The sequence below is a fragment of the Poecile atricapillus genome, chromosome 2, assembly GCF_030490865.1.
Source record: "Poecile atricapillus isolate bPoeAtr1 chromosome 2, bPoeAtr1.hap1, whole genome shotgun sequence".
Classification (NCBI taxonomy): domain Eukaryota; kingdom Metazoa; phylum Chordata; class Aves; order Passeriformes; family Paridae; genus Poecile; species Poecile atricapillus.
The window spans coordinates 2,508,863-2,526,196 of NC_081250.1; the positions used below are offsets into that span (position 1 = coordinate 2,508,863).

The 17,334-nt window shown below is 52.3% G+C and overlaps 1 protein-coding gene across 3 annotated transcripts in view; it reads left to right on the top strand.

The window, feature by feature from the left end:
* Positions 1-3,722: 3,722 nt before the first annotated feature.
* Positions 3,723-17,334, top strand: part of GJC2 (gap junction protein gamma 2) — a 31,677-nt gene continuing 18,065 nt past the window's right edge. The window contains exon 1 of one of the 3 annotated variants that reach the window (XM_058833105.1): positions 3,723-3,848. The gene's annotated coding sequence lies outside the window, so the exon portion shown is untranslated. Of the gene's footprint in view, positions 3,849-6,189; positions 6,209-16,211; positions 16,293-17,334 lie in introns of those variants that run through there. The other 2 variants (XM_058833108.1, XM_058833107.1) reach the window with 2 other exon arrangements.

Genomic DNA, 17,334 nt, shown 5'->3' on the forward strand with positions numbered 1-17,334 from the left:
CCTGGCTCCGTCACAGCAGCGTTTCTATGTTTAATTTGCCTTTTTACACCTTCTTTTTTAATACATAATGTTTTGTTCACCCTCCCTGCCTTCCCACACACAGATGCTGCTGCTCCTTGGGGTCATCCCTCTGTAGCTTTGCCCCACAGCTGTGGTGGCATCTCTGGGATCTTTACTGGGGTTTTTTTTCTGATCTCCTTTGTCCTATAGGAAAGACTTTTCACTGGTGTTCTTGCAGCAGCTGCTGGTGTTTCCAAAAGCAAGCAGGATCTTCCCTTGTGCCCTCTCACCACTGTGGCTGCCACGGATGTGCTGTCTCTCTGGGCCTTGGGTGCCTCTGAGAATATTTTGGCTCTGTTTTTTCACCACTTTCCCATTTAAGAGTTGTGTTTATCAGTGAAGTCTCCTTGCTGAGCCTCCCCTTGTGCACCCCATCCTCCAGCCCTGACCATGCTCCCTGCACCTCCCAGAGCAGCTGTGGCTGCCCCTGGATCCCTGGAGTGTCCAAGGCCAGGCTGGATGGGGCTTGGGACACCCTGGGATGGTGGCAGGTGTCCCTGCCCGTGGCAGGGGGTGCAGCTGGGTGAGCTTTAAGGTAACTTCCAAGCCAACCCATTCTGGGATTCTAAGATTTCTCCAGCTCCTCAGTGTGCTCTTCCCCTGGAAGCAGCATCCAGCTGCAAACCCCTGCAGGGATCCCAACAAAATCCCCCTGGAAGCATCCCTCTCTTTTATCAGTGAGCTGCGAACTCCCGTTCCCACCCCAACCCTCCCATCCCCTTTGTGACCCCGATTTATTTCACCCAAGATCCCATTTCCTCCCTCTCCTGCAGGAACCTCACCCTGGGATCCAAAACAAAGCCTCCCATCCTCTCCATCAGTGGGACGAAGCCTTTTAGGCTCTCTCTGAGGAGCAGAAGCTTCTCCCTGTGCCACCACCCGCAGGAGCCGTGGCTCGGGGGGGGACAATGGTGCCATTGAGCGGGGACAGTGACACGCTGCCGTATTGTGCCTGGCAGAGAGATGCCCGGGAATAATCACCTCCTCCCTGGCTTTGTTGCAGGGCTGTGCTGGTGCTGCCACAGGGCTTCTCCCCAGCCAGGGCTCCGGTTATGCGCTGAAGAGCCGCAGCTCCACGGGCACCTTTTTTCCTGGCTGTGAAAGGTAGGGCTCCTCCATCGTCACCTCCTGACCAGGGTGGGGCTCTCTGGGCAGGGGCTGTGGATTTGGGAGCAGAAAGATGTTCCTCACCCCAGGAGCCGTGTCACTGTTCCATTGATCCCTGTACTATATTGTCTGTTTAGGGACTTTTTGATTTGGGTTCTTTTTCCCTTTGAACTGAAGATTGATGAGAGGGAGGCGGTTTTTTCTCTCGTTCGGTCTCAGTTGTTTATTTTTTCTTATCAGCATTACAAGGTACAAGGAGCTGTGTGCACTATGATAGAAAAGGGGTAAAATGGCTCACAAAGATCTTCTTCAAGGTCTTTTATATGTCCATTTACCCAATTAACAGATGACAAGTATATTATTTTTCTTAGTGACCCAATGACCCAACACCTGTGTGCTGCACTGTGACATTTTCTACCCAATCACTCACTACTACCCAAAAACCCCCAGGAGAAGAACATGAAGAAGAAGAAAGAAGAAGGACAAGAGACAACACCCTAAATCCTCCATCTTGTCTCCTGTTCTCTAAACTACTTTTTCACCCAGTGATTTAAGAAACTTTCTAATCTACACACTTACACTTTTCCTATCTAACTTTAACATTTGTTCTCATCTATCACCATGAAAACATGCACATGAATTTCATATTATATGAAATTCAGTGTTTCTTTGAATCTTGGAACTAAATATTAAAAGCAAGGGCACACAGTCTGTATCTCAGACTCCAACACTATATCACATACTTATTATATTTTATATATTACATGTATAAAGGCAGCATTGAGAGATGTGAAAATTATAATTTCTTCCTAAGAAGAAATTATAATATTATAAATAAAAATTATGATTATATATAATTTATATTTATAAAATTGCAATGTTTTGCATTAAAGATTTGCATAAGATACAGAAATCCAACTCTGCTTGGGGTCTGGACAATCCCTTGAAACTTGGATCCAGGATTTTGCTTGGAACTGTTTTATACAAGGCTGGATGAGAGTTTGCTCCATGTCTGATACAGGGCAGTGCTGAGGTTTTTTAGGAGCATGTTTCAGGTTGTTTTGGAGCTGTGTGATTACAAAAGGGATCTCCCCACACATTTTCTGGTTGAGGGTGTTTTCCTTGCCCAAAATTCCTTGAAATCCTTGGATTTGGGCTGAACTTTGGGCTCGTGACTGTGTCAAGGGCGGCAGCATCAAGTGCTGTGGTGATGCCTCTCTTCTCCCTCATCCTCCTCCATCCCTGGAGCACCCTAGGAGCTGATTTCCTCTGGAAAACTCCTTCTGGGAACACACAACCCCTGCACAGTCAGCCAGGCTGCTCCCAGCTTGTTCCTCCCCTGAAGCAGCTGGAGAACAGAAACACACTTGAGAAATTAAATTCGAGGATGAGAACTTGGCTGCCCCATCCCCAGCTGCTCTGAGGAGCAAGGACATCTCTTAAAATTTCCTTCAAACCAGGAAAAACAAGTTATTGTGAGGAGTTTCACATGGTGGGAGCTGCTTAAGACATGCTGAGGGTCATGTATGTGTAAGAGATGAAGAGCTACCAGATTTTAAAGGTTTAGGGCTTTCCTCATGTCAAATTAGTTTAGTTTGGGGGTTTTCTTTAATTGCAGCCAGTAAAACCTCACCGATTTGGACTCCTGGAAGCCAAATCTCCCCTTACAACACGGGGCCTTTAAGGAAAACATCAATTTTTGTGAGGTCAGCCATAAAATCATGCGGGCTGGCAATGGGAAGGAACAGAGGATGACGTGCCAAAGGTTGTGGCCTCTGCATGGGGCAATTATTGAACCCCTGCTCGTGGGTTTGAGTTGGGGGCAACATCCCCCCCCTGCAGCAGAGATGGGCACAGGGGAAAAAAATCCCTCTGGCAGAGGGCAGGAGCGGCTGGGGCAGGAGGAAAATGTCCCTCTGTCCCCTTCCAGCTGTTTTCCCTTCCAGCTGTTCTCCACAGAGCAGGGAGATGATTCCAGCTGTTCCCCCTGCCCTGCAAAACGGGGTCGGGAAGGGAGAGCGAGGATGAAGAGGGGCTGGGATAGGAGCCTGTGGTCAACATAAAGCATTAAAATACAAAATTTCAGCGACAGGCACTGCTCTGGATGTAAAAATTGGTGGGGGGGAAATGAGTTTTGGTGGTGCTGCAGTGTTTCACTGTAGCTGCAAGGCCAGGGAGAGTTTGTAGCCAACTTTCCACCAGATTTGGAGCAGAAAGGAAAAGAAATCCCAAACAAGAAGGAAACATTTCTTATCCTGCTGCAGCACCTCCGCTTCCCCCTCCTTCTCCTGCTCCAAGGAGCTCTTTTTGCTATTTTTAGCCCTAAACCCTTTGACTATTTAAATTATTTGATTTTTTTTTTTTTTTTCCATAAGCACCACTCTTGGCTCTGGAGTTACTCCTCTCACTCTCTTTTTTATGGCACCTTTTATGCGTGCTGAGAAGGAAAATCAAAAAAAAAAATAAAAACTAAAGGGAAGCCAAAGGAATCCTTGCTGTCCCAGGGAGCGCTGGGGTTGCAGATCCAGAGGAGTTTTCCCGCTCCACGTCAGAGCGCGGCTTTGGCTGGGTGGGAGGGAGGAGAACAGAGCCGGACAGGGATCCAGAGATCCAGGAATCCAGGGATCCACAGCTGGCCAGGATGGGACAATTTCGGCAAGGACTGATCCCAGCGCTTCTCTGTATGTTACTTTGGTGTTTGTTTTGTTTTGTTCTCCCTCCTCCTCGTGTTGATGTTTTGCCGGTGGTTTTTAGCTTGGCTGGCTCCCAGCACTTCGCAGATCCCCTCCCTGTGCTGCAGCCCCCCTCTGCTCCCTCCCTGCTCTTCATTTTCTGCCCTTTCCCGGTTATTGGGGTGGGAAACGCGTTTGTTGAGGCTGAATGTTCGTGTGGTGCCTTTCCTGCCGGGGTAAGAGGCACAACATCCCTATTTGGCATCAGTTTGTGCACATTTTGCTGGCATAAATCATCCCCCGGCACGCAGGGCACTGCAAAGCCATGTCCAGGGAGTTTGGGATTAAACCAGCTGTGGTTTAGGTTTTTCCTCACAGAAAAAGGAAGGAATTGTTCCCTGTGAGGTGGGGAGGGCCTGGCACAGGGTGCCCAGAGCAGCTGGGGCTGCCCCTGGATCCCTGGAAGTGTCCAAGACCAGGCTGGGGTTTGGAACAGCCTGGGACAGTGGATATTCCTCCCTGCCATGGCAGGGGTGGAACGAGGTGATCCTTAAGGTCTCATCCAACCCAATCCATTCTGGGATTCTGTGAAATGTCTCTGTGCTCTGGGACCTCCTGGCCAGTCCCAATCCCAAACCTCCTCTTATCTCAGACCCCCCGAGCTGGGGGGAGGAACGCCAGATTCTGATTTTCCTGCTGATCCTGTGTTACATTCCCAAGGTTTCTGCAAATTTTGGGATCTGCATCCTCCTGGCTTTGGGATCATCAGCTTAGATCCCCCTGCTCCTGCATGATGAGCTGGGCTTTGAGGCCAGCACCCACCAGGGCCCAGCCCAGCAGCAGCTGTGGATTTACAGCTGGTGTCTCTGATCCATGAGAAGTTTATCTTCTGTCTAAGGTGCTTTTGGCTTGCTTTCAAAATATGATCCAAGGTTGTGAGCACACTTTTCACCTTCACATCCCAAACACCTTGCAAAGGCTGTGTTCCCTCCTGTGCAGCTGGGGAAACTGAGGCAGGGGAAGCTCGTAGCTCGGCAGCATCACCACCATCAGTGGGAGCTGAAGCTGCTCCTTGGTGGCCTCATCTTCTTGGCCAACCTTCCTTGAGAGAAAACTCCTTTAGTTCCCAAACACCCAGGATGCTCCACTGGGGTGGGATCTCCAACTGGGAACCCTCAAGGTCCTGAGATGAACCTCATGTGGAGATGCTGTTGCATTTCCACAGCTTTTAATGGTCCCATCCTTTAAAATCCTAAAGATCTTCCCCAGGGCTGGTGGGTGACCCTGAGTTATGTCCCTTCTGCCTCCAGATCTCTGCAGTTTTAGTTGCAACCAGTGTTTGTCCAAAGGATTTCTTGGAGAAGGGGGGGCTGGAAGGAGCTTTGACCCCTCCTTGTTCATGAGGTGGCTGGGAGGGCATTCCTGTCTCCATCTCCTCCCATCCCTTCCCATCTATCCCAAGCACAGGAGCTTGGATTAATTAATTTATTTAAGCTCTGCTTGATAGTGAGCGAACATTCCCATAGCTCCAAAGGGAAACAGAATCCCTTAAATCCTGGGAGGCCACAGGCACCTTCTCCTTTCACACAGATTTCCTTGGAATGCCACAGGAGGGCAACCTGCCCTGTGTCCAAAGCTTCCTTAGAAAGTCAGAGGGAGGAAATCCCAGCAGAACCCAGCTCCAGACAATGGGAACAGAAAAAGGGCCATGAGGCAGATGGGGAATCTGCAGCTTGTGCTCCTCCTGCAAGCTGGGAGAGCCATTTCCGAGACAATCCTTGGCTCTTGTCCAAGACCAAAACACCAGGAGGGGTTTTTTGTGTTTCCATAAGAAACCCCCTCCTTCCCCAGCAATCTGAGATGGTGTGCACCATATTCCTGAACGATCCCCGTGCTGGGGAGAGCTTTCTTCTCCTGTAATTTATGGCCTGGTTGGAGTTCTTCCACCCACTGTTCATCCCAGCATCCCAAGGGTCAGTTTTAAGGCCCTTTGACCTGGTCTGTCCCTTGGAGATTGTGGTGGCAATGAAAATCCATGTGGTTTCTGCTCCTTGCTGCCAGGAGAAGGGAAAATAAAGGAGTTTTTGTGGGATTTCTGCACATCACTGCAACCAGGGACTGTAGCAGTAGAAGACATGGGAAATGGTTAGAAAAGGAGGAGCCCCATCATCCTATAAATTAATTAAGGTACATGAGAATGAATTTTGCTGGAGAAATTTATCTTCCTGCTTCTCCCATTTTTTGGTGCTGTGGGTTGTCCTGCTGTTTCCTCAGAAGGTGAGGATCCCATGTGCCACCCTCAGGTGTCCTGAGCTGTCCCCAAGGAAGGGAGTGACTCCATAAATGGGACAAGCCAAGCCCTGGAGCAGGTCAGAATTGCTCTTCTAAGAGCTGCACACTCTCTTTGCTCCTTCTCCATCCTCTGGGGAGGGTTCCACCTTTTCCTGGCTACCAGTGGGTATGTGGGAAATGCTGAGCAAGGTGGGGATCTGAGGGTGATCACAGGACAGCAGAGGCTGAAGGTCCCTCAGGAGCTGTGGGTGCCACCAGCTCCCTACACCACTGTTGGTCAGGGAGGCTTTTATTTCCTATCCAGCTGAAATTCTTCTGGCTGCATCTTGTCCTTGCATGGCATGATTTTGGGATGTCTGTGAGGACCCCAACAGAGCAGCAGTCTTCTCCCCCCTCAAACTCAGTGCCATCCCCATCACCCTGATGGTTAATGACACTCCACAGCCCTGTCCCCACTCCTCATCCCCGAGAGATGCCACCAGCAGCTGGGACCTGTCAGCCCCGGGGGGTGCCAGGGTGGCACCAGCTGCTCCTCAGGTGGTGGTGAGGTCACAAGACCCTGTTTTCTGAGGGGTTTACACCCAGTGTCCCCATTGCCCCAGAGATCAGGTCTGTTTTGGCAAAGCGAGGATTGAGGGAGCTCAGCACCTCGTGAGGCTGCGTTTCTGCTTTGAGTTGTTATTTCTGACCCCTTTTTAGCACCCCCCTAAAGTGGCCCAGAGCCATGCAAGCCTGCTTTCAAACACAGGCGGGGGGCCAGTGAGGCAGCGAGCCCCTGGTGGCACCACCAGTGGGATGGAAATGGGCAAAATCCCAGGAAAACAGCCCAGAAATGGGGATCATCCCCCAGCAGGGAGAGGCATCGCTTCCAGCCCAGCCCTGAGCATCTTTGGGTGCTTCCATCCCTTCTCTGTCACCCTCTGGCTCGAGGCAGAGCTAATCCCCCTCACCACCCCAAATTGTGTTCCCTGCCGGTTCCAGCCCCAGAGAACACCCGCCGTGCATCCGGAAGCCTCTGCTTCAGAAATCTGAAGCCTCTTCAAAAATGAACCTGAGCCAAATTCCTCCAGGCACGTTTTTATTATTTTTTTTTTTTTTCTTTTTTCCTGCCGGTGACAATGGATTTGCTCAGGGCCCTGCCCAGCCCTTTCCTCTGCGCTGCCAGACAGAAATAGTTAATCAGGTTGGCTAAGAAATGAAATGTCCTCGTTTCCTCCGGGGAGGAGCCGCGGTGCGAGAGCAGATGATGTCTCCGTGACCCGGTGGCCCTGTGCGAGCACTGCCCGGGGCACGGGGCTTTCTGGAGCTCGGCACAGAGCTGTTCTCACTCTCCGCCGGTGATCCCTGCTCCGGGAGCACCTCCTGGCTCCGGGACATGGGAGCCGGCTCCGCGCTTTCCAGTCAAAACGTATCAGGCTGATAATAAAAAGCGGTGCTGGAGAAGAGGGGAGGAGAGAGAGAGAGAGAGAAAAGATGATGCCACAGGCGTTGCAAAGCAATCCCTGCTGTGGACACAGGGATTGTTTGATCCTATCGTTTGATAGTGCGGCTCCTCCTGGGAGCTGTGGTTGGATCCCCCAGGAAAGGGGAGACCACCAGGGCCAGGACCCTGAGCTGACCTCAGTGCCCAGAGCGTCAGGGACACCCCGGGCTGCTTTGGGCAGGTGTTTAGGGTCATCCCAGATGCCACAACCCATTATTTGTGCCGGGGAGAGCCGCTGGCTCCAGGGATGCTCCGGCTGCCGGAGCAGCCGCGCTCGGGAGGAGCCGCTCGCCGCTCCTGCAGCCTCCTCTCGGAGGGCATCCAGAGGAAAGCTGCCTCTCACGGGGCTTTGCTGCATGCTTGGCTTGGCTTGGCTTGGTGGGAGGTGGTCGCTCTCGGGCTCGCAGAATGCCCGGACAAAGCATTTTCCATGCTGCGGGGCCGCAGGGAGACGGGTGAGATCAGCCGCAGCTTCAGCGCCTGCTTGGATGGAGCCGGAGGTTTGCAGGGGATGGAGGCTGGCCTGGTGGAGCAGGAGACACCCCTGGCCGGGGCATGGACACCTGCCCGGCATCCCGGTGTGAGCGGAGAGGTGAGGAGCTCCAGCCGGGGAGCCCGGAGCCGGGAGAGGGACCGCCGGGATTTTGGGAGAAGGGAGGACTTCTGTGCCCTCTCTTTCGGCCTGGGGGATGACCTGGGACTGGTCTTTCTGTGGGTGGGACACACGAAATGAGCAGGGCAGGGGCTTGGTCCCTGCCTGGGGCTGCTCCTGACCTGCCCCGCTCGGCTCTCGGGGCTGTTTCTGCCTGGAGATCCGGGAAAACTCAGCGGGCAAATGCGGGGTTGGATCTCCTGGGAAAACAGGAGAGGGATGCGGCCAGCTCAGAGGAGCAGCTTTCTGCAAGAAATTCTGTGTATAAGGGCAAAGACATGCGAGGTTTTGTGTGCTGGCCAGGACACGTGTGGGCGTGGAGCTCCTTTATTTATTCCTCCATCGGCGGAGCTTTCCCGGAGATCCCGAGGAGGGAGGATGAGGAGGAGGAAGCTCAGCTCCGGGCAGCTGCTTTCTCGCAAGCTTTCGCCTCTCTTGTCTGCCTGCCCTCCCGGATCTCGTGGCTGCAGAGCCTCCTGGCAGCCCACGGCACTTTTTTTTTAGCCATTCCGGAGAATTTGAACATTTCTAGCGAGGGCGAGCTCTGATTTATAGGGAGCGTTTTTATGGTGTTTATGTTGGCAGGCTGGAGTTTATGTACGGTTTGAAATGTTCGCTGAAGCCTTTTATCGCCGGAGCTGAAAAACAACAGAGCCGCTGATGAAAAGTCCTGCGCTAATTGGGGAGGGGTTGATTTAGGGCTGGGGCTGCCAAATGCCTGGCTCCTGCTTGGCTCCGAGGGGCTGCTGCTGCCTGCAGTCCCCGTGGGGAAGGAGAGACGATTTCATCCATCAGCAGGGTGGGATCCATCCAGGTTGATCCATTTTGCCAGCGAAGGTCACATCTGGCACTGAGAGGGACAGATCGCCGTGCCTCGGGCTCCTGTCCCTGCTCACCGCCTGAGAGAACAAGACAAACAGCAGATGCAAGAGGCTCCAGCTTGGGAAGGAAAGCAGCTGCTTAAATGTGTTGGTTTTTTATTTATTTTATAACCCAGACCACACTCAGATGTGGGGCAACACCTTGTGCTGGTGTTGGAAACGCAGCTCATTCCCACCCCGTGTCTTTGTAGGATCTCAGTGTCCCAGCTGAGGTTTTAGTGAATTCAGTGCCTTGGCGAGATCCCATCAGCATCTGTGGGATTTGGAGTGATTGAACCTCGCAAGCCCCTCACAAGAAAGAACCTCCTGCTCTTCATTTTCCACTGGATTATCCCTCTCCCATTAGTCCTGCAGAATTATTCTGAGAGTAGGAAACGTTTTCAGGTGCCAGCAATGGCTCACCTTGGAGCATAGGGAAGGAATTTATCCATCTGCCATAAGAAACCTACTTTAAAATCAGCTCCTGATCCCTCCAGTCGTGTCCACCTTCTCTTCTCCAGCATCACAGGTGCTAAGGAGATCTGGGGGATCCATGGGGTGTGAGCAGCACCTTGGTGTGGGATGGGGAATTCTTAAGGGCAGTTTAAAATGTAAAATAGCAGGAAAGAGTTGCAGGGGGATATCACATCTTGGGCAGGGAGTGCTTCAGGTCTCCTGTTTCCTGAGAGCAGGTGGTGAAACCTAGAGGAGTGAAGAGCTGGAAACTGAGATGAGTCCCCCTTGGACCTTGGCAGGTCACAGAATCCCAGAATGGTTTGGGTTGTGAGGGCCCTTGTTGTTCCAGCCCCCTGCCATGGCAGGGACACCTCCCACTGTCCCAGGCTGCTCCAAACCCTGTCCAACCTGGCCTTGGACACTTCCAGGGGATGGAGCAGCCACAGCTCCTCTGGGCAACCTTTGCTCCGCTCCAGGGAGGGTTGACCACCCAAGTTTAGACAATGCAATCCCACCCAAGTGCCTTAAACCAGTCTTGGAGGATGCCACAGCGATTTTATCCTTTGGAGGAGACTGTGGCACAAGGTCCTGCCTCCACATCACCCCACAGTTGCTCCATAGCCCTGCAACCCTTCTCCCAGAAACATCCACTGGGACTCCCCAGCCAGGCAAAAGGGCACTTTATTCCAGGCCAGTTGTTTGGGAAAGGTCCTGGCTGGCATGAGGCACCTCAGTAGATGTGTCCTGCTGCATGGATCCTAATAAGAAAGGAGGGAAAGAAAGGCACAGCATTACAAGCACGTCTACATGCCTCTAGTCCAGTCACACACACAGGAAAATTTAAGGAATTTGGTTCAAAGTGTTTTAGCGAAGCAGAGAACCTTCTGTTTTAAGAGATTTCTGATATCTCTCAGCCTGCACTGAACCAGACAGATTCTAAAAGAGAAAAAAAACCAAAAAGACACAAAACCAACAAATCCCCCACTTCTGCTACTGGCAGTAAAATTTTGGCTGACACATGTGAGCCTCTATTAACCCATGGCCCTGTGAACGTGCTGCTCAGGGACAAACCTTACAGTAGGAGAGTCCATCCTGCTGTTATTCCTTGTAATGGGAAGCTTCCAAAAAATCAGCCAAAACAAATATATGGAGGAAAGGCAGGGGCTGCCTGGAGGGAGAGACTTCGGGCAGGAATGCTCCTGCCACCGGGCAGGAGGTGACATCATCCACATTCCTTCGCTGAGGAATGCAGGATTTGGTCTTCCCTGCCGGTAATTGCTTTTCAAAAACAGATCTGCCCAGGGAAGCAGATTTCACCCTTCCATTGCACGGCAGAGAGGCTGAATGTTCCCAAATCCCCTTCTTGTCCCTGGATTAACGGGGATGTTGTATGGACAGGCAGGGTAAAATGGGTGATCTCCCAAACTGCAAGTGAAAGCACCCAAAATGCCAGAAGTGGGAGCTGGACAGAAATCGGAGCAGGGAGAGCGGGTGGGGCAGCAAGGACTCCTTGGGGCTGGCCAGGATGGGGCAGGTGATGGGCTGGGGGTTTGTGTGTGGGCTTCTGTGCTGGGCAGACTTTGCTGAGAGCTGCAGGAGGAGCCCGTGGTGACCTCCATGGTGACCTCCATGGTGACCTCTGTTGTGACCTCCGTGCTGACCCCATTCCTCAATCCTGTGCAGCCCACTGACCACATCAGGTGTTTTTGAATGTAGAACTTCAGTGATGACTGGAGAGTCACTGTAGATCCCTTCCAATTTAGATGTTCTCTGATTCTATCTGTGGCTGGAACAGGTGCTGATGTGCATCCTGACCAACCAGCTGACACCTGGCTTGATCCAGAGCAGGGATTGTCCCCCTGTGATGGCACTGCTGGGACACCTTGAATTCTGTATCTGTGTTTGGGCTCCTCATGACGAGAGGGATGTTGAGGGGCTGGAACATATTCAGGGAAGGGAACAGAGCTGGGAAGGGGCTGGAGAATTCCTGAGGGAGCTGGGAATGGGCTGGAGAATTCCTGAGAGAGCTGGGAAAGGGGCTCAGCCTGGAGAAAAGGAGGCTCAGGGGGAATTTCTGGCTCTGCACAACTCCCTGGCAGAAGGGGACAGCTGGGGGGGTCGGGCTCTGCTCCCAGAAAACAGGGGAGGAGAGGGAATGGCCTCAATTACTACCAGGGGAGGTGTAGATTGGACATCAGGGAAAATTTCATCCCTGAAAGGCTGGTCAGGCACTGGAAGGGGCTGCCCAGGGCAGTTCCCATCCCTGGAAGTGTTCAAACACACACTGATGTGGCACCTGGGGACATGGTTTGAGGGGAACACGGCAGTGCTGGGTTAATGGTTGGACTTGATGATCTTAGAGCTCATTTCCAACTTTAATGACACTTCATGATGTAGCCTGGTAGGGCTAACACAGCAAGGCCACCCCTCCATGAGAATTTTGGCTTCTTTGGGTTGAACATCCCACATCCCCTCTCCAGTCCCTTGAGCTCACAGCCCTCTTCCCCTGGCTCTGCAGTGGCTCCAAGCTCCACAAACACCTCTGGAAATGGATGTCATCGGCACTTCCAGCAGCAGCAGAGGGGTCAGTTCCTGTGGGATGGAGGCTGCTGCCGTCATTTCAATAGGTGGAACTAGGTGTAGTTCAGCTGCCCCCAACACCAGTCCAACGGGGTGATTTAGTGCCTGGAAAGGCCCGAAATATTTTGCTCTCAGTGCCTGACAGAGCATGGCTGGCAGGAAAAGAGCGCGCCGTGCTCCAAGGCAGGGCAGGTTTTGCTGGTTCTCTAATTTTCCGCCAGGGTTTGGAAATTCTTGGCAATTAAATGGAGAGCAGAAAAGAAGCCTTTGGCCAAAGGAGAAATCCCACTTGGTCAGCGGGATTTTTGGAAAGGGTGGAGTGAGGAGCTCTGAATGGGCAGCAGCAGGACAAGGGCTGGGTGTGCTCTGCTGAGGTTGCTGGGATGTGCTGTCAGCTGTGCCAGGAGAAGGCCTGATCACTTTTGGGACCAGCAGCACAAGTGAAAACAGTGGGGATGGACATAAAGGGGTCTGGGGTCATGGCAGGGTGATGATATAGAATTTTGTACACAATCATGAAGGAGGTAATGATGCAGCTGGTTTGGATCAGGTCTCACATGGGACAGGGTGAAAATGCATGGGGGAAACCTTCTGTGGGACATCCTGGGCTTGGTTTGGAAATTGTCCCTTCCCTCATCCTATCTCTGCCATCCTCCATCCCAGGCTGTGTCTGGTCCCAGTTTGCAGGACTCTCACAGCTCAGGAGAAGACAAAACCATCCCCTTGTTCCCATATTTCCCTTGTTCTCTTTGGGAGAGGGGGAAATCACAGAATCCCTTGGTGTGGGTTGGAAGGGACGTTAGAGATCATCTGGCTCCCAAAAGGAGAATGCAGGCACCAATCCCATCACCTCTCACATGGTGAGCGAGCACTCCACCACCAGAGCTAATCCCCTGTGTGACTGAAGGGTGGAATTGGGAATAAAGGCTATGGAATAGGGATCTCCTGCTCTTTTCTGCCTGGAGTCAGCCTAGAGGCAGCACAGCTGGCCAAGCAGCACTCACATGAGCTCCAGGGGATTCAAGTGGAGGTTCCAAGGCTTTGAGGTCAGTAGAGACCAAAAAACAGCCAGGAAAAAAGATGTAGATCTGCTTGTAAATGAAACAAGGAAGCTCAGAGGCTCTGTGTTTATCACAGCTCAGTGAATCAGGTGCCACCAGTCCGGTGTGGGACTGCTCCTCTGGCTCCAGGCCCCCCAGCAGGACATGATTTGGGGATTTGGTTCATGTCAAGTTGTTTAAGTTTCTCAGAAACACAGATGGTGGTGTGGTTTCTTAATTATTTCTGTCTGGAAGATGACTTACAGAGGAAGGGAGGGGAAGGATCAGAGACGGAAAGAGTGAATTTTCAAGAGGAAAGAGTGAATTTTCAAGAGGAAAGAGTGAATTTTCAAGAAGAGCCTCCCACCACTTCATCTTCTTTCCTCAGCTTCTGGTAATGGCCAGGGCCAGTGATTGCAGCTTTTCACTCTGGAAAATTCTCAGGGGTTTCCTGGAGTATTGAAATGTGGTGGGCTGGGTGCCACACAGCAAAGAGGATGGACCTCAGCTGAGCAGCAACAAACTGAGGCATGTCCCAAAAGCTGCCTGGAGGTCAGAGACTCTGGCCTGGCATTTTTAAGGTCTATTTATCACTAAGTGAAGGAGAATCAGGCTTTTTTTTCCCCTTAAATACCCTCTTTCCACAGCATTTTCTGTGCTGTTTGCCTCTTCAAACTCAGCAGAGGACGATGAACTGGCCCTGGGCTGGCACAAAGTGTGGAAGAAATGTGAGCACCAGACTGGGAGCCTGGGAAGGGGCTCGCTGCACATCGTGGAGGGATTTTAGTATTATTGTGAATTAAACCATGACTGCAACATCCTCTGTGTCCTATTCCCAGCCTCACAGTGAAGTTTCAGGCATCCCTGCCTGGGAACCAGACAAGTTCACCAGGGGTACCAGTCCTGGCAGCAGGAGCTCCCCTCTTCCCAGCGTTTGGTGTTTGAGGGTTTGGTGTGAGCAGGGCAGGGCCCACCTGAGCTGTTCATTTCTCTAGCCAAACCTGCACCCTCTGGCCTGGTGTTCCCTTGGGAAGATCTCTGCATTCAGGACCAACCTGAAAACAAAGAACCCTCATCTCACTGCCCCCTTTTCTCAGGCTGTGGATCAGCCCTGAGCACTGGAACGCTGCTGGCTCAGGCCCACAGCCATGAGCTGCAGTTTCCCCTGTGTAACAGGCATGGAAGGGCTGTGCACCTCCTCCTCCTCCTCCTCCTCCATCTTCCTGCCTTCCCCTTCCGCCTCAACGCGCTCATTCATGAAAAATTCCCAGTTGGATGGACGTGGGGAGAGGAATTGATGTTGGCGCGTTTTTTCCCGCGCGTCAGCCAAGGGAGGTCGTAGGCTCAGAGGGATTTAATCTTTGTTTTCGCAGCTGGATTCCATATTATCCTTTCTTCTCTCCAGCTTTTTATCGCTGCTCATTCCCCAGAGCAACCTGTTGGGAAGCAGAGTGTGAGCTCAGGTGGAGCACAACCTGCTGTGGCTGCCCGAGGGGCAGCGAGTGGTGCTGTCCCCCCAGGACTGGTGGCCTCCCCAGGGGTGCCCCAGGATGAGGAGCAATCGCTAAAAACAAAAACACAACGAGTTCCACCTCAACATGAGGAAAATCTTCTTCCCAGAACTCTGGAACAGCTGCCCAGGGAAGGCGTGGAGTCTCCCTCTCTGGAGACATCCCAAACCCACCTGGATGAGTTCCTGTGTCACCTGCTCCAGGTGACCCTGCCTTGCCAGGGGGTTGGACTGGGTCATCTCCAGAGATCCCTTCCAACCACAATTTTAGGATTCTGTGATTCCACGGCCTGCACAGCCCCATGTGCTCATTAAGGATTGAGGCTGGAAGGGATTATGTGCTCCTGCAGTGAGGCCACGCAATGGGGAGGGAGGAAGGTGCCATCCCATAATGGTCCCCTCAGGACACATGGATGCAGCCAAGATCTCCTGGCTCCTTTTATCCTGGCATGGTGTGGGGTGAAGGAACCAGCTTGGTCCACGGGGGAGCAAGGCTGGGAGCATCTGCCTTGGTCTGGAGCATGTTGGGATCACAGCAAACCCTCGGGATCGTGGTCCCAGCACACCATGAGCTTGGGGAATGCTCTAGGGTTTGGTGAAAGTGGGGCATGGATTGGTGCTGTGGTGTAGGTTTGGGGGTGTTGGTGTAGGTTTGGGGGTGTTGGTGTAGGTTTTGGGAGTGTTGGGTAGTTTTTCATGGTGCTGGTGTGGGTTTGGTGGTGCTGTTGTAGAGTTTGGGTGTGCTGGTACAGGTTTGGTGGTGTGGTGTAGGTTTGATGCTGCTGGTGTAGGGTTTGGGGATGCTGCTGTAAGTTTGGTGGTGCCAGTGTAAGTTTGGTGGCATGGCATAGATGTTTGTGGTGCTGGTGCAGGGTTTGGTGCTGCTGATGTAGGTTTGGGGGTGCCAGTGTAGGTTTGGTGGTGTGGTGAAGGTTTTTGTGGTGCTGGTGTAGATTTGGTGCTGCTGACGTAGGTTTGGTGGTGCCAGTGTAGGTTGGGTGGCGTGGTGAAGGTTTTTGTGGTGCTGGTGTAGGGTTTGGTGCTTCTGGTACAAAGTTTGGTGCTGTGGTGTAGGGTTTGGCCAACAGGCAGGTGTGGGTTCATGCCCATTGTGGTGGAGGGGGTGGAGAAGGTGCTGCTGGAGCCCTGCTGGATACCCAAAGGAGTCCAGCACTGCAGATCACAGGGGCAGCCTTTGCTTTGAGCAGCAGCAGCGTGGCCCAGGGCCAGCTGGCACTGGCTCCATTCCCACCTGTATGCCAGCCTGGGGGCACCTTCCCCATGCCACTGTCCAGCTCCTGAGGGGAGGGGGGGACCCTGATCCAACACCCCTCTCACCCTGAGAGCTTTGGGGATGAACAGACACGTGGTGTCCCTTCCTGGCACGGGGGACCCGGAGCTGTCCAGATGTGAGGCAGGAGCTGCTGACCTCTGCGGCGTCAGCGGGTGGGGACCACCTATGTAAACACGTCCAGGAAGGTTCCCATCCCTGTTCCAGCCCGTGCTCGCCTTCGGATCAGAGCCTCAGCGGATCAGGACCAGCAGCCCGCGCCGATGCTCCATCCCGGAGCTCCGGGAAGGTACCGTGCTGCTCGCCCAGCCCTGGGCTCTCTTCTCTCATCATTTCTCTCTCATCCTCCTCTCTGCGTGTAAACCTGGCTGTGTAACCGAGTCTGCAATTACCTCAGGGGTTATTAAATATTTGCTGGTGATATCAGTGTAGGGAAATATCTCGGTGAGCAGCGTAGAAACCTGTCCTGGTGGTGCTGGGAACCTGGCCAGAAGGGTAGGAAAGCTCTTGTGGAAATAATGTTTCCTTTTTTCCCTTATTTTCTGTTTGGTCTGTTATCTAAGAACAGTTGGCAAGAGCACATCCAGCCCATTTGCTGCCTTATTTTTCATGCTCGAGTCTCTGTCCTCCCTTTTAACCCTGTTTAGGTCTAATTAGTAATGGGGAAATGGGCCACAAAGTCACATCTAAGTGTTGTGGACTATTGCTTTGGAATTTTCCTCCTTGTCTTCATAGAATCCCAGAACGGTTTGGGTTGGAAGAGACCTTAAAGATCATCTCATTCCAACCCCGTGCCAGGAACACCTTCCACTACCCCAGGCTGCTCCAAGTCCCATCCAGCTTGGCCTGGAACAGCTGCAGGGATGGATGGGGAGGGCACAGCCTCTCTGGGCAGCTTCTTGTTGTCTTCAATATAATTTTAAAGTTGGTGTTGAATTTCTTTACCATGAAGATTTCATTACCATAAAGAAATTCTGGTGTCCAGGGCTGAGCTCAGGAGGACATTTTGGTGATTTGGGGTGGCAAGTGTGCAGCAGATTTATTTGGGGAGGGCACAGGTATGGTTTTCTAAGGTGGAAGGAAGGGTTTTACAGCTGTTCCCAGCCGTTGTCCCTGCTTGCACAACACTTGGATCATGGAGCAGCCTCACTGTGACGGCTCTGTCTGACCTGGCAAGTCAGAGGCTTCTCCAAAGCCAAAAGATTGGGAAATAGATAAAATAGATATCCCAGCAATGAGTGTTGGAATCTGCAGAAAGGTTTGGTTTTTCCGATATTATGGTTCAGGTAAAATTTTGTCTTATCTCACAAGTCCTGCTGGCTGAGCTTCAC